Genomic DNA, 15,929 nt, shown 5'->3' on the forward strand with positions numbered 1-15,929 from the left:
AGGGAGCCCACCGATCCGCTTCGGTCTGAGCCAGCGCGAAAGTTTTCTTTACGAGAAGGACAAACAGCAAGTTCTCATCCCTGGCAGCCTTTCCCGGGTGGGGGCGTGTGCCGGCGCTGGCGTCCCCCGGGGATCGTGGTAGGGATAAGGGTCTTATGGTTCCAACAAACCCCGCTCAGAGATAGTTTCGACTCAAATATGGTCGCCCTGGGGGGTGCTGCGGGAGAGCCAGCAAGTGCGTGTGGCCCCTGTGTGTCCTCTGAGATGAGACTGTAGCAAAACAGTGAACAATTGTGAGTTTCTTAATTTGGCTTTTAGAACATGAGAATGGCCATGACTGGGTCAGACCAAAGGTCCATCTAGCCTGGCATCCCCTCAGCCGACAGTGGCCAGTGCCAGGTGCCTCACAGGGGGTGGACCAAAGGTAATGATCAAGCAACTTGTCTCCTGCCATCCATCTCCAGCCTCTGACAAGCAGATGCCAGGGACACCATTCCCACACCCTGACTAATGGCCTTTTATAGACCTAACCTCCATGAATTTATCTAGCTCTTCTTCTAACTCTCTTAAGCTGTGTCTACACATGCACACTACTTCGAAGTAGCGGCACTAACTTCGAAATAGCGCCCGTCGCGGCTACACGCGTCAGGCGCTATTTCGAAGTTAACTTCAACGTTAGGCGGCGAGACGTCGAAGTCGCTAACCTCATGAGGGGATCGGAATAGCGCCCTACTGCGACGTTCAACGTCGAAGCAGGGACCGTGTAGACGATCCACGTCCCGCAACGTCGAAATTGCCGGGTCCTCCATGGCGGCCATCAGCTGGGGGGGTTGAGAGATGCTCTCTCTCCAGCCCCTGCGGGGCTCTGTGGTCACCGTGGGCAGCAGCCCTTAGCCGAGGGCTTCTGGCTGCTGCGGCAGCTGGGGATCCATGCTGCAGGCACAGGGTCTGCAACCAGTTGTCGGCTCTGTGTATCTTGTGTTGTTTAGTGCAACTGTGTCTGGGAGGGGCCCTTTAAGGGAGCGGCTTGCTGTTGAGTCCGCCCTGTGACCCTGTGTGCAGCTGTGCCTGGCACCCTTATTTCGATGTGTGCTACTTTGGCGTGTAGACGTACCCTCGCAGCGCCTATTTCGATGTGGTGCCGCGCAACGTCGAAGTTGAACATCGACGTTGCCAGCCCTGGAGGACGTGTAGACGTTACTCATCGAAATTGCCTATTTCGATGTTGCTACATCGAAATAAGCTATTTTGATGTTGGCTTCACATGTAGACGTAGCCTTACAGTCTTAACCGTCACTGCTTTGGGGAGCCTAAGGTGTTAGTAACAACAGTCTGACTTATTTTTTTTTTTTATATAGGTGCTTTGCCTGAAAGTGTCCAGTGAAATTAAACAAAGGCCAGAGAATAGAACTGTAAGCAGGATCTGAAGCAGAGGTGGCCAATCATTTGTGACGGGGACCACTCCATGATTTTGGTAAGTGGGCAATGGCTGCACTTTTCTGTGGAGGGACTGCAGGGTCTGGGATGGAGTTTGGGTGCAGAAGGGAGCTTAGGGTATGGGAGTGGGGTGCAGGAGAAGGTGCAGGGTATGAGAAGGAGTTTGGGTGCAGAAGAGGATTCTGACCTGGGGCAGGGGTGTAGGAGCTGATGCAGGCCCTGAGGAGTGGTCACTAGGAGGAGGGTGCAGTGGATTTGGGTGGTGACCTGGGGCAGGGGGATTGCAGTGATCCAGGAGGAAATATGGGTACAGGAGCAGATTCTGGCCTGAAGGTGGAGTGTAGGAGGGGGTGCACGATCTGGGAGGGAGTTAGGGTGTGGGAGGCAGTGGATGCCAGGGGCAGGCTCTGGCTAGCAGGTGCTTATCTGTGTAGCTCACAGCCAGTATTACTCATCACCAGACTGCTCAAAGCAGCTGGCTGATCTGTGTGGCTCTCTGACCTGTGGGTGGAGGGTTCACATACTGCCCCCATCCCAAACAGAACCTCTCAGCTCCTATAGTCTGATTTATTAGAGATTGCTGGTAGTGGGGGAGCATGCAAAGCCCTCCCTCTGCAGTGCAGGGTCACAAGGAGCAGCAGCGGAGCTGGGTTGGGGCATAGGCCAGATTAAAAGGATTAGAAGGCTGTATCCTTTCCATCCCTGATCTGAAGAAACGCATTCCTTAGCTAGCTGGAGGGGCTAAAGCCCCTGAGGGTATCTATGTAAGTACAATTTTTTTCTGCTTTGCTTAGATTTGTTAGGTATTCAGCAGATAGAGTGGCATTTTCCTCATTGTAATCAACTATGTTTGTATTAAATGTAGGGCTAGCTAAAATATAGTCAATGTTTACAATTTTATAGGAATACAGAAAATCAGGCCCGTGCTAAATTGTTCCAAAGAGAAGGTCTCATAGTTAGCACAAAGAACCTTGCTAAGCAAGGGTTCAACTTTTCAGCGTTTGGGGAGGAGGGTTGCTATCATAGGTTACCGTGACCAGGAGGTTGCATAGCTGCCTTTATCTGGACTTGTTTGACCTTTTTCTACCCCCTTTCAAAGAGCGGCACAAAATAGGCATCAAGAGCTTTTTTTATAAACAACAAGAAGTCCTGTGACACCTTACAGACTAACAGATATTTTGGAGCATAAGCTTTTGTGGGCAAAGACCCGCCTCATCAGATGCCTCATGAGGCATCTGGTGAAGCAGGTCTTTGCTCACAAAAGCTTATGCTCCAAAATATCTGTTAGTCTATAAGGTGCCACAGGACAACTTGTTGTTTTTGAAGATACAGACTAACATGGCTACCTCTCTGCTACTTGTCACCATGCAAGGGCTTTTTATGTTAATTGTGTTGGAGTTGTGTTTCTTCCATCCTGCAGGCTAAGAGTTGAAATCACTAGGATCTGAAATTATTTGAGACTGATGGGCAGAAGTCACAGCCAAGAAGTAGATGGCAGCAGTGACTGACAGCAAGGAGGGTGGTGAGGAGAGGTAAGACGAGCGACCAGCAGGGTGGCAGCAGAGAGCAGTTGGTAGGCAAATGACCAGCGGAGTGAGTTATGTGTCTCTTTACCACCCCTCACCCAGGATGAGATGAATTCTGCAGATGCACTTCTGAACTCTTGGGTCTGCACTGACAAAGGGCAGCAGCTGCGAGCAGGGAGCAGAGAAGGGTCAGGCCTGTGAAAGAAACATTTAGATCACTGGATTAAGAACCTGAGAGAAAAGGACACTGCCCAAACTACCTGGAGTGGGACTTTTACTCATGGTTTTTGTTTATGGACCCCCATTTGTGGCGTTTTCCCAAAGTAACTCCATATTACTTCCTTCCTTTTAAGAAAAGTTTTTCTGCACTCAGGCTCTGTGCTTGCGAGTGGGGAAGCATTGCTTCTCAAAGCTGCCTGGGGCAGTGTTTAAATTGCTAACGTTGCTGGTGGAGACTCAACCCAGATCTGTACTGGAGGTATGCAGAGGAGCCCCTAGATGTTGAACTTGGCCCAGGCTGCTGCCACCACCTGGGTTACATAGTATCTCCCTGGAGTCCTTTGGAATCATAAATCTATTGCCCCCTCACTATTGTCTTTTTGTTCACAGATACGTAGGCTGGGCCTGCAAGGAATAGTAACTCATGCTGACAGGACCTCTATATTTTGTACGTGCCTTATCATTGAGCAGGGGTGGGCAAATACCAGCCTACAGACTGAATCTGGGCTCCCAAGTTAGACCCTGGCAGGCCCCCGCCTCCATGTTTACCCGCACCTCTCATTGGCCATGGATTGCCATTTGCAAACAATGGGAGCAGGAGGAAGAGGTGTCTTAGTCTATGCCACTTCCCACCACTCCCATCGGCCATGAACAGCAATCCACAGCCAATGAGAGCTGTGATCACCTGATACCTGTGGACTAACCCACCAGGGACTAACCCTGGTGGGCCACCTCTTTTTTATTGCCTGCCCCATCATTGAGGTATGGTGACAATTAGTTGAGATACTCAAATTAAAAATAAAAGTTGCAGAAATGCAGTATTATCTTTGTAAGACTTAGTAAAACATGAAAGGAAAAACGGTGATTAAAAATATTGCCTATAATTCAACATTTCAGATTTTCAGAGGGCAACAGAGGTTGTTCATAAGTGGGGTTCAGTTTGCAAATGGGTGCATAAAGTCTGACGTCTAAAGCCACTGATGAGCTTGAGGAGCTTTATACCTGTTCCTTGTTAGTAGAGGCAGTCATTGGGCTCACTGACACTCACAGGCCCTTAGGCTATGTCTACACTATGGCATAAAGTCGATTTTAAGGGACTTATCTTGATTTTATAATGTGTCTGTCTTTACTGCAAATATCATTAGGTTGATTTTAACGGGTGCTAAATTTGACTTTTGTTCCCTGCCCTTTTCAAAAGGGACACCATGTTTGAATTTAAAAGGTTGAATGAATTAATGCTGGTGTGGAAACAGTGTTATTTTAAATCTATTTTATTGGCCTCCAGAGGTATCCCACAATGCCCCCAATGTGTCCATTCAGGCCACTTTCACCTCCGCTGCTCTCCAGATGTGCAGGAAGTAGGTAACAGGAAGCCTGGAAATTTGAATTCACTTTCTTTCTGGCCAATGTGGCTAGCAGATCTCAGGAGCGCACCTCAGGAGCAATCACATCTAGTGATGAGGGAGCAGAGGGTAAGCAGGGTCACCCAGGATCACTATGGGCATCTCCATGACTCCAATCTTGATTTCTGGTCTGGGAAGAAAGTCACATCCTGGAGTTTTCTGTACAGATCTGAATTTCCAAAGATGCGTGCATTCTGCACCTTTCCCGGCCATCCCACATAGATGTCAGTGAAATGACCTTTGTGATCCACCAATGCCTGCAACATCGTGGATAAATAAGCTTTGCAGCTTATATACTGTGAAGCCAGGTGGTCTGGGGCCAGGATTGGTATGTGCATTCCATCTATCACCCCACCACAGTTAGGAAATCCTATGGCAGCAAAGCCGTCCACTATTTCCTGCACATTTCCCAGAATGACAGTCTTTTGCAGTAGCAGGGCAATTGCCAATCACTTGCGAACTCTCAAAGTAGGTCTCGTTTTGATGTTGCAGCACTGCAGGGCAGGGGACAGCAAATCACAGAGTTCCACAAGAGTGGCCTTGTGCATGCGCAAGTTCTGCAGCCACTGCTGATTGTCCCATACCTGCAAAACAATACAGTCCCACCAGTGTGTACTGGTTTCACAGCTTCAGAACCAGTGCTCCATTAATTGCAATATATCCACTTCAGCCAGCATCTGTGCATTCCTGATCTCCAGTACCTCAACATGCTCTGAATCAAGGTCCACACCCTCCTCATCTTTCCACTTGCTTTGTCGAATAAAAAGCTGCAGGACACTTCTTGATGTGGCTATAACACACTGTGTAATGGCTCTAAGCTGGTCAAGATCCACGCTAGCCCCTTACAACAGTGTGTGTCGGAGGCAGGCTTTGGAGAAGTGGTATGAAAATTCTTTTGGATGTTTGTTTTCAATGGGATGGGGGAATGAGGGCAGTGCTCTCTGGGATGAGGACATGACACACCACAACCACTTACAGTGCTTTTTTCCCATAACATACTGGCACAGAAACCCAGAATGCAACAGGGCTGCAGGTACTATGGGATAGATACCCAGAATGCCCTGCTAACACAGTCAAACTTAGCAGAGTTAATGGGGACACACTATGTCGACTTTCTGGATATGTGTGGACGCTCAACACCGACTTCATAAAATCTAGTGCTAAAAAGTTGCGTTTAATAAATTCCACTTTAGTTCATAGCGTAGACATAGTGTGAAATGAGTCAGTGAAGTTTGAGATAAGTATTTACTTCCAGTAGTTACCTCACCACATTTAAAATCATTATAACAGCTCTTTTTGTGCACTGCTAGAGAAGCAAAATTGGTTGTGTTTCACTCTTTACCAGTGCATCCCTTTGTGACGAACAGCTTACGTGCTTTCTGCCTCCCTCTCCCCCACCTCCTTTGGGCCCCTGTGTCCTCTGGGGGAGGAAATGGAGCATAGTCCTTGCTTTCTTCTCAATGCAGGTAACACAATTACAAAAACCGTGTGAAAAAGAAAAGCTCCTTACCCTCCCTCTCTGATCCCATTGTGCACTTAGGGAAGAGCCAAACAAGAATCTGGCCAATACTTTATTTTTTAAAAGTCTTTTTATTTTACTGTATTTATTATTTACGTATATAATTCCAAGGTATGCTTGCTGTTTAACAGACATATTCAAAGAAAACAATCCTCTTCTCAAAAGAGTTTGCAATCTGCGTATAATCAAGCAACAGTGCAGGGATGGAATAGAGGCAAAGTAACTCTATGGCTGGCATGTATCTTGTAAGTACCATTCTCTGTAGTTTTGCCTTCTTTGGATGAAAGGTGTTATGTGTATTCGAGGGCTGTAAAAACAAGGAGGACTGGGATAAAAATAAGCAAAAATAAATTTAGGCTTGCATTTTTAACAGCAGTATGAAAAAGATTGTGGAATAGCATGTGCACACACACACACGAGCAAGAAGTATCATCATTTAAGGCCTTTAACACTGAAGATTTGTCAGTAGTCCTGCATTAACAGCTTTCCTATTTGATAGGTTTGTATGGGGTCATTTCTGCTAGATGCCTTCAGTATTTTTCCTTCATGTGATGCCGGAGGTTCCAGGACATCAAAAGAACCATTCAAATGGACCTTTGCCTCTATGCAGAATCTTAAATTAAGTCACTGGTGCGAGGCTCCACCCATCTGGAGCTCCTTGTGAGACAGTGACCAATATCTGAAAGCAGCTGTTCCTTTCTAACATGCTGTTGATTATGTGTTTTACATCATTATCTATCTTATGTAGTGTACTTATATTTATATATGGTACAGCAGAGTACATATATTAATACCAAGAAGTGCAACAGAAGCACCCAAATATTGAAATAATATCTTAGTAATCAGAAAGTATGAGGCAAACACTTCCCATGGAGAAGAGAAGGAGTCGTTACTAAAAAGAAAATTGCTTGTAGCAGCATTCAGTGTTCCCTCAGCAACTGCTGGCTGTGCTGCAGTGGGAGTGCTTGTCACAGGGCCCTCTCAATGGTTTATGAAAACAGGCTCATCAATCTGAATATGCATAACTTGAAGATACTTTATGCAAAATAAGGTGATGTAACATCCCGTTGTTTGAAGTTACAATCTGCTGAATCTGTATATGCTATTTGCTCATGTACAGGGCAGCTCAGGGAGGGCCTCTGGGCAATCCCTCCAGTGCTCCAGGTGTGAGGTCCCAGGCACCCCTCCTTCCCCTGCCACAGGCCCCAACCCTTCCTACACCACACCCCCCAACCCAACCCTTTCCCCAACCAGCCTGGCCAGGGATTACCTGGGGCAAGGCACTGCACACCAGGAGGCGGTTGCCTTCCCTCAGCCCTCCGCCCCCGCTGCACTCAGGGGGTGATGTGAATGGCAGCCTACTCCACCATGCCTTTTTGGTCATCTGAGCTCCCCTTCTCCACAGGCAGTTGGGAGCAGAAGTCACTTATTGCTGCTGTGGAGAAGCAAGCCTCACTTGGCCAGGAGGGTGCAACAGAGCAGAGCAGGCTGCCTCTTGTACCACCTGCATGTTGGGCATTGGAGGGGGGGCATGAGGAGAGGCAACCTCCTACTGCTGCCACTGCCCCCCTACACATACACTGCTGTGCTCTGTCCCAGGCAATCCTCTGCCTTCTGCCCATAGGGTGGCTGGGGAGGCTGCCATGGGGCTTGGACAGTCATCCCACCTTGTCCTATGGATCGGTGGCTCTGTGCATGTATCATTCTTGTAGGAGACGTTGGGAATATGATCTGGTTTTAATTCTAACTGTGCTCATGAGACCATCAGTGATACTTTAGGAACTTCATGACTCAGTACTCAAACCAATGACCTGTGAGTAGCTTTATTTTTCCTGTAAATCCAAACTGTGATTGGTCCTAGAAAGATTTGTGACCAGGCCGCCTGGTACTGGAATCCATCTTAAAGCCAGGACTTTTCCATGGGGATGGAGAGGCTGAACAAAGGGCTCCCACCCTGGAGAAGTCTACTTAAAAGAAAGGAACGCAATGAAGTATGTCTTCAGATGGCCTTTGAAACTGCCTTGCCCATCCTAAGAGGATGCACATAAAGAAATCTGGAAAAAAGGAACAGCAGCAAAAGGATGAAGGAAAACTGCTGGGCCCAGGTCAGAAAAAGGATCAACTCTCACCTGAGATAAGAACTGTTTAGGGTAAGAATTTGCATGTAACAAGTTTTAGTGTATTAGAAATAGCTAGTGTGTTTTGTTTTGGCTCAGTAACTAACTTTTATCTTTTGTGGGACAGACCCACTTCATCAGATCAAGAAGTGGGTCTGTCCCATGAAAGCTCATCACCAAATAAATCATTTTGTTAGTCTTTAAAGTGCTACATTTCTGCTGTTTTGGTTTGTTGGAGTACAGACTAACACAGCTACCTCTCTGTTTTTTCTATTTGTCTGTTTTCACGGCAGTCATTTAAATCCTACTTTGGCGGGGTTGGTTTCCTGGGTGCTATCCGTCGCCTTATAGATGAGCTGGTTGTGTGTCTGTGTTGTTCTGCATGGGAGCAGTAATCCTAATTCTGTGGCTTGGCTGGGGAAGATGAGAGCTTCTGGCCCAGCAAGACAGGGTTGTGGGGAGCCTAGAGGGCAGAAGGCAGGCAGCAGTGGTTTGATCAGCACATTGACAGGAATTTCTAGGAGCCAACCCCTCACAAGCTGCATTTACTCTGTTTCCTCTGCAGCTGGTAGCTGCGCTGCAGTGGGAGTACCCCATCAACAGCAGATTAACTCCTGTAGGAGATATACTACACTCTGTGGCCACACATCTGTCTCTTCTCTTTGTGGATTGGTCAGGGGCCTGGAGGAAGTGAGGGGGAAGGGGAATCTTTCCATACCACAGTAGATCATAAGGCTCCATGGGGGTATGAGTTACCATTCCCTCCCCACTCCCCAGCTCCCCAGACTGTTCCCTCTTGAGGGGATGCTTTCCAACAGGAAATTTCTTCAGTTTTCCTGGCCCTTCCTGTAGGTCCCTTCATAGGTGTGGGTAGTGATCTGGCCTCTAATTTGTCTTAGTTGCAGCCTGCTAGAAGGAAAATTGCAGACTTCGTAACAGAAGCCCAGAGAAATCCATCAGAAACAGTGAAATTTCAAGATGTATTTCTTGAATGGCATTTCCCATCCCTTATTTATCTATAATCACAAGTAAATTTAATTCTTAAATATGGCATTTCCTCCTGTAAGATTCCAAAGAACTATATAGAGGGATCTAAAAGTGCTGAGGGAACCGACCAGGGGCCATGTGCAGCTTGGCCTGTTGCTCACAAACAGGGAGGAACTATTAGGAGAAATAGAAGAGGGTGGCAACCTGGGCTACAGTGATCATGGGATGGTGGGCTTCAGGATCCCGACCAAAGGAAGAAAGAAGAGCACCAAAATATACACCCTGGACTTCAGAAAAGCAGACTTTAACTCCCTCAGAGAACTCATGGGCAGGATGCCCTTGGGGTGCTAACATGAAGGGGAACTGGTAGTATTTTAAAGAAGCCTTATTGAAGGCACAGGAACAAGCCATTCCGATGCACAGTAAGAAGAGCAGATATGGTAGGCAACCAGCTTGGCTTACCAGGGAAATCTTTGGTGACCTGAAACACAAAAAGTGTATGTGAAGTAGAAACTTGGACAGATGACTGAGGAGTATAACTATATTGCTGGAGAATGCAGGGGAGTAATCAGGAAGACAAAAACATAACTAGAATTGTAGCTAGCAAGGAATATGCAGGGTAACCACAAAGGTTTTGTAAAGGCATGTTACCAATAAAAGGGTAATCAGGGAAAATGTGGGGATCTTACTGGATGAGGGAGGTAACCTAGTGATAGACTAGGTAATGCAGTATGGGAAACAGGTTAAGAACTATTTAGAGAATCTAGACATATACAAATCCATGGGTGCGGATTTAGTGATTCCAAGGGTACTAAGGAAGCTGGCAAATGTCATTTCAGAGCCTTTGGTCATTATCTTTGAAAACTTGTGAAGATCAGGAGAGTTCCCAGGTGACTGGAAAAAGGCAAATATAGTGCCCATATTTAAAAAAATGAAGACAGACAATTCAGGGAGCTATAGACTGGTCAGCCTTACCTCAGTCCCTGGAAAGATCCTGGAGGGCATCCTCAAGGAATCCATTTTGAAGCACTTGAAATAGGGGAAAGTGATCAGAAATAGTCAACATATATTTACCAAGGGCAAGTCATGCCTGACCAATCTGATTAGCTGATAAGGTAACTGACTCTGCGGACACGGGGAAGTCAATGGATATGATATACCTTGACTTTAGCAAAGCTTTTGATACAATCTCCCACAATATTTTTGCCTGCAAGTTAGGAAATATGGATTGGATAAATGGACTGTAAAATGGATAGGAAGCTGGCTAGATGATTGGGCCTAACGGGAGGTAATAAATGGCTCAATATCAGTTGGCGGTCAATTTCAAGAGGAGTGTCCCAAGGATCAGTTCTAGGGCTGGTACTGTTCAGCCTCTTTATTAATGACCTGGCTGAGGGAATGGATTGCACACTCAGCAATTTTTTGCAGGTGACACTAAGATAGGGGTACAGATACATCACATCTTGAAGATTGCATACAGATGTGGTCGCCTCCTCTCAAAAAAGATATATTAGCATTGGAAAAGGTTCAGAAAAGGGCAACACATATGATTAGGGGTTTGGAACAGGTGCTATATTAAAAAAGATTAAAAAGACCGGGACATTTCAGCTTAGAAAAGAGGAGACTAAGGGGTGATATGACAGAGGTCTATAAAATCATAACTGGTGTGGAAAAAGTGAATAGGGAAAAGGCAGGGGTCACCAAATGAAATTAATGGGAAGCAGGTTTAAAACTCACAAAAGGAAGTTTTCCTTCACACGGCACATAGTAGGCCTGTGGAACTCCTTGCCAGAGGAGGTTGTGAAGACCAAGACTTTAACATGGTTCAAAAAGGAGCTGGATAAATTCATGGAGGTTTGGTCCGTCAATGGCTAATTAGCCAGGAGAAGTAAGACTGGCGTCCCTAGTCTCTGTTTGTCAGAGGTTGGACATGGATATCAGGATTACCTGTTCTGTTCACTCCCTCTGGGGCACCAAGTATTGGCCTCTGTCACACAACAGGATACAGGGCTAGATGGACCTTTGGTCTGAGCCAGTATAGCTGTTCTTATGTTAGATACGTTGGAGGGTAGGGATAGGGATAAATCCAAGAACATGATAGATATGATTTCAATAAGAAGAAGATAGATAACATCAGGACAGCAGTGCTGAACTTTCCAAGGAGCGGATATAGACTCAGACCACAGTCTAGTGATTGCAAACATCAAGATAAAACTCAAAAGAAAATGTAAGACACAGTTTAAGAAAAGAAGAGACGTGGCGAGGCTATGTGGGGAAGAAACAGGGAATGCATACAGAGCAGTGCTCGAAGAGAAGATTAAGAATATCACCACAGAGAAAGACCTAGATAAGAGAGTCATAAGGATAGCCATTGCTATAGAAGAGGCAATTGAGCAGACTGTTCCAGAAGAAGAAAAGATCAATAAGAAGTTGATTACCCAGGAGACACTGAAGTTGTTTCAAGAGAAGAGAGTGTTGAAGATCAGAAGAGATGTTTCTGAGATAGCAGAACAGCAATATGCTGTGAAATGCAATGAGGCAAGAAAAGCAGCCAGAAAAGATAAGGAGAAATGGTTAGAGGAGAAATGTGAAACTATAGAGAGGTATTACAGCTAATGTAAGACCAGGGAGGTGTATAAGATAATTAGGAATATTAATAGGAAATGGCAACCAAGGCAGATGACAATCAAAGATAAGAACGAAGAAGTTCTCATGAACAGGGAGAAGGTTGTGCACCAATGGACGAGATATTGCACCAACCTGTACAAAGCACAGTTGGACTCGAGTGTCTCAGGGAGACTGATTGAAGAACTGAAAGAGGTATCTCCACTGAGCATTGAGATCAAGACCAATATTTCGAAGGAGGAAGTGGAGGAAGCAGAAAGAACAGTGAAACGACTAAAAAACAAGAGCCCTGGAAATGATAAGATCATGGGAGAGATGATCAAATACGGCGAAGAAAGCATGATTCAGGAAATACACCAACTATGTAATATAGCATGGAAAGAAGGGAAGGTGCCTAAGGAATGGACAAGATCTGTGCTAATGACAATATCCAAGGAAGAAAGTACTTTGGAGTGCAAGAACTACAGAATGATTACCCTAACGAGTCATCTAGGCAAGGTGCTGATGATGATACTGACTGAGAGACTAAGATTGCAGATAGAAGAACATATAGCAGATGAGCAAGCGGGGTTCAGAAAAGATAGAAGTACCATACAGCAGATATTGGCACTAAGACTGATAGCGGAAAAAGCTCAACGAAAGAACAGGAACGTGTATACTTGCTTCATCGATTTTCAAAAGGCATTTGACAGTATAGATCAGAAAGTGACTTGGGCAGTGTTGGAGTCAGACAGAGTGAATGGCATACTGATAAGGTTGTTGAAGGATATCAATGCGGAGGCAGTGATGAGAACACGTGGGGGGTTCAGAAGTTGGTTTAAAATAAGTAGAGGTACGAGACAAGGAGATCCAATATCGCCAAGTATCTTCATTGCACATCTGGAGAGAGTGATGGACAAGATCAAGGAAGAGATAGAAGGGGTATCTGTGCACAGGAAAAAAATTAACAGTTTGAGGTTCGCAAATGATATAGTTATCATTGAGGAAGATGAGGAGAAGCTAGCGAAAACGGTGCAGGTGTTAAATGAAGAAGGGAAGCAGTATGGACTGATTATGAACATGGATAAAACAAAAACACTGGTATTTGGAGATAAAGAAATAGGAAGGAAGATCAGTGTCGATGCTATTGAACTAGAAAATGTAGAGAAGTTCATATATCTAGGGAACAACATAATGTATGATCTAGACTGTAAGAAGGAAATAGTGACTAGAATAGCGAAAGCAAGAGCGAGTTTGAAGGCGATGGATAAGATCTGGAAAAGCAAAGCAATTAGCTTAAGAACGAAGCTGAGCATCTTGAAAATGTGTGTATTCAGCAGCATGTTGTATGGATGTGAGACATAGGTCATAATGAAAGATTTGAAAAGAAGAATATTGGCGTTCGAAAGGAGTTGTTATAGAAGGATTCTGAGAATAGGATGGAAGCAGAAGGTCACCAATGAGTAATTATATAGGAAGATACAGCCGAAAGAGAACCTGCTGCAGAAGGTTATAAAATGGAAGCTACAACTATTTGGGCATATTTGCAGAATGAACGATGAATGAAAAACCAAGACCCTGGTATTTGGCATAATGGATGGTTCGAATAGGAGAGGCAGACGCCACAGAGAATGGATAGATGATATAGTAGATTGGTGCAGAGCTCATCTACAGAAACTAAGTCACTCCGCATTGGAGAGGGAAAGGGTAAGATGGAAGGAAATAGTGAGAAAGCCATCAGACACCAATGGGCGTTGAGACCATGGTTGATGTTGATGATGATGATGATGATGATAGGGCCACACTGACCTAGACAAATTGGAAGATTGGGCCAAAAGAAATCCAGTGATGTTCAACAAGGACAAATGCAGTGTCCTTCCTTGGGGACAGAAGAATCCCAATCATTGTTAAAGGCTGGGGGATGACTGTCCAAGTACCAGTGCAGAAGAAAAGGACCTGGGAATTACAGAGGATGACAGACTGGATATGAGTCAACAGTGTGGCCTTGTAGCCTAGAAGGCTAATGGTATATTGGGGTGTATTAGGAGGAGCATTTCCAGCAGATATAGAAAAGTTGTTATTCCCCTCTATTCACCACTGGTGAGGCCAGATCTGGAGTACTGCATCCAGGTCTGGGCCCCCCAGTACAGAAGGGATGTGGACTCGTTGGAGTGGGTTCAGCAGAGGGCAACAAAAATGATTAGGGGGCTGGAGCCCATGACCTGTGAGGAGAGGCTGAGAGATTTGGGCTTATTTAGTGTGCAGAAAAGAAGAGTGAGGGGTGATTTGATAGCAGCCTTCAACTTTCTGAAGATGGGTTCTAAAGAGGTTGGAGAGAGGCTGTTCTCAGTAGTGATGGAGAGCAAAACAAGGAGGAGTAGTCTTATGTTACAGTTGCGTGAGGGTCTAGGTTGGATATTGGGAAAAACTATTTCACTGGGAGGGTGGTGAAGCACTGGAATGTGTTACCTAGGAATTCAGAATTTCCAGATCTGAAGAAGCGGCTCTGTCCCATGAAAGCTCATCACCTAATAAATTGTTGAAGTGCTACATGGTTGCTTTTTAGTTTTGTGAAGATATAGACTAACACAGTGACTCTCTGTGTCTGCTTACCTAGAAAGGTGGTGGAATCACCATCCCTAGATGCTTTTAAATCCCAGCTTGACAAAGTCCTGGCTGGGATAATTTAGTTGGGGTTGCTTCTGCTTTAGGCAGGGGGCTGGACTCCATGAGCTTCTGAGGCCCCTTCCAGCCCTACGATTCTATGATTCTAAAAACTAAAATGCCACCATGTCTCTGAGCACCAGGGTATAAAACACATCAATTTTAGGAAGGGATGTGAGCTTTTCTGATAGAAACTCCAGGGGGAATTGCAGGTGGACAATGGGACTGCCCAAATTGAAATTTATCTTGCACATCAGTTAGTGCATCATTTCTTGCAAAATTAACACAGAAGATTACAAGAATTTAGCATATTTTTGATGTGACCTAAAACTATCTCCAACAACACACTGCCTTCTGATATCGTGCAGGGCATTGTTTCAGTTCAAGATCACTACCTCAAACTTCTGATAAGACTTCCTGTTGTATGTGAGCTTTCCCGGATGTCTCCTATTAATCTATCTCAGCCATATTTATTTAGCTTATGCAAGCTTATTAAATGACTACCCAAGATGCTGCAAGCACCAAGATGCCTTGTTCTGGCAAGGCTGGTTAACTTACCTTTATATTTCTGGTTATGTCCATGTGACTGAACATAAGACCTCCCCCCACGTGCAGGAAAGATTTTCAGGGGCTGTCAGAGGGTGGGGTGGGGAGTTTTCCCCCTGCAGCAAAGATTTTTGGAGGCTGGTTGGCCCTGGAAGGCAAGTTGCAATGTGGGGGAAGGCTTCTGGTGACTGCACTATGTTAGCAGGTGCCTCAGCTGGCCCCTGCCAGCTGAGCTTTTGAGGACTGGTCCTGGACACGTATATGTGGCTGGCCCCCTGCCTCCAGAGGACAGACAGCACCATGTTAACTGGTGCCTCAGCTGGGCTTTGTGGGGCTGGCCCTGAGAGCATCAATGTTGGCTCCCCTCCACCCCCCGACCCAGGCACACCGCTGCAATGCTCTCCCTTCCCAAACTGTGTGACTTGGGAGAAACAGTCTCCTGTTTGCTGCCTTTTTTCTGGGTGAAAACAGATCCCTGATGTGCTGCCCGGCCCTGTGAAATGTGTTCTTTCACCAGGGGAAGACTGAGGTACTTGATAACATGGCAGTCAGCTGGAGCACAGACACCCTAATATGCAGGTGGGACTGACAACACTCTCAAGGGTTCAACTTTCATCAACTCTTCTATTGTCTACTACTTACTCAACTTTGCCAGACATCTACTTCTGATGGGCTCCACAGAAAGCCAGTACATTTACAGTTCTCCTACGATGCTTGTACATTATTGTAGCCTGAGCACCTTTACCAATCCTTTTGGCTACTGTACAGGTTTTCCATGAGTTCTTTCACTGGGGAAAACGGAGGTTCCTGTTCAGATGGCACAGTCACCTGGAGCACAGGTGTCTTAATATGTGGCATTGACAACAGTCGCAAGGGTTTCACATTTCTCAACTTCACTACTGCCAGT

The 15,929-nt window shown here is 45.7% G+C and overlaps 1 long non-coding RNA gene across 2 annotated transcripts; it reads left to right on the forward strand.

Annotated features, from left to right (window-relative positions):
- The first annotated feature begins 11 nt into the window (after positions 1-11).
- On the forward strand, positions 12-9,833 carry LOC142016105 (uncharacterized). Of its 2 annotated transcripts, none has more exons than XR_012646292.1 (4): positions 12-138; positions 1,359-1,474; positions 6,236-6,349; positions 7,966-9,833. It is a non-coding gene; the product is annotated as an uncharacterized LOC142016105 (long non-coding RNA). The 2 variants fall into 2 exon arrangements; XR_012646293.1 differs by having other exon boundaries at positions 114-293.
- The last annotated feature ends 6,096 nt before the right edge of the window (positions 9,834-15,929 follow it).

The sequence above is a fragment of the Carettochelys insculpta genome, chromosome 7 (assembly GCF_033958435.1).
Source record: "Carettochelys insculpta isolate YL-2023 chromosome 7, ASM3395843v1, whole genome shotgun sequence".
Lineage (NCBI taxonomy): Eukaryota > Metazoa > Chordata > Testudines > Carettochelyidae > Carettochelys > Carettochelys insculpta.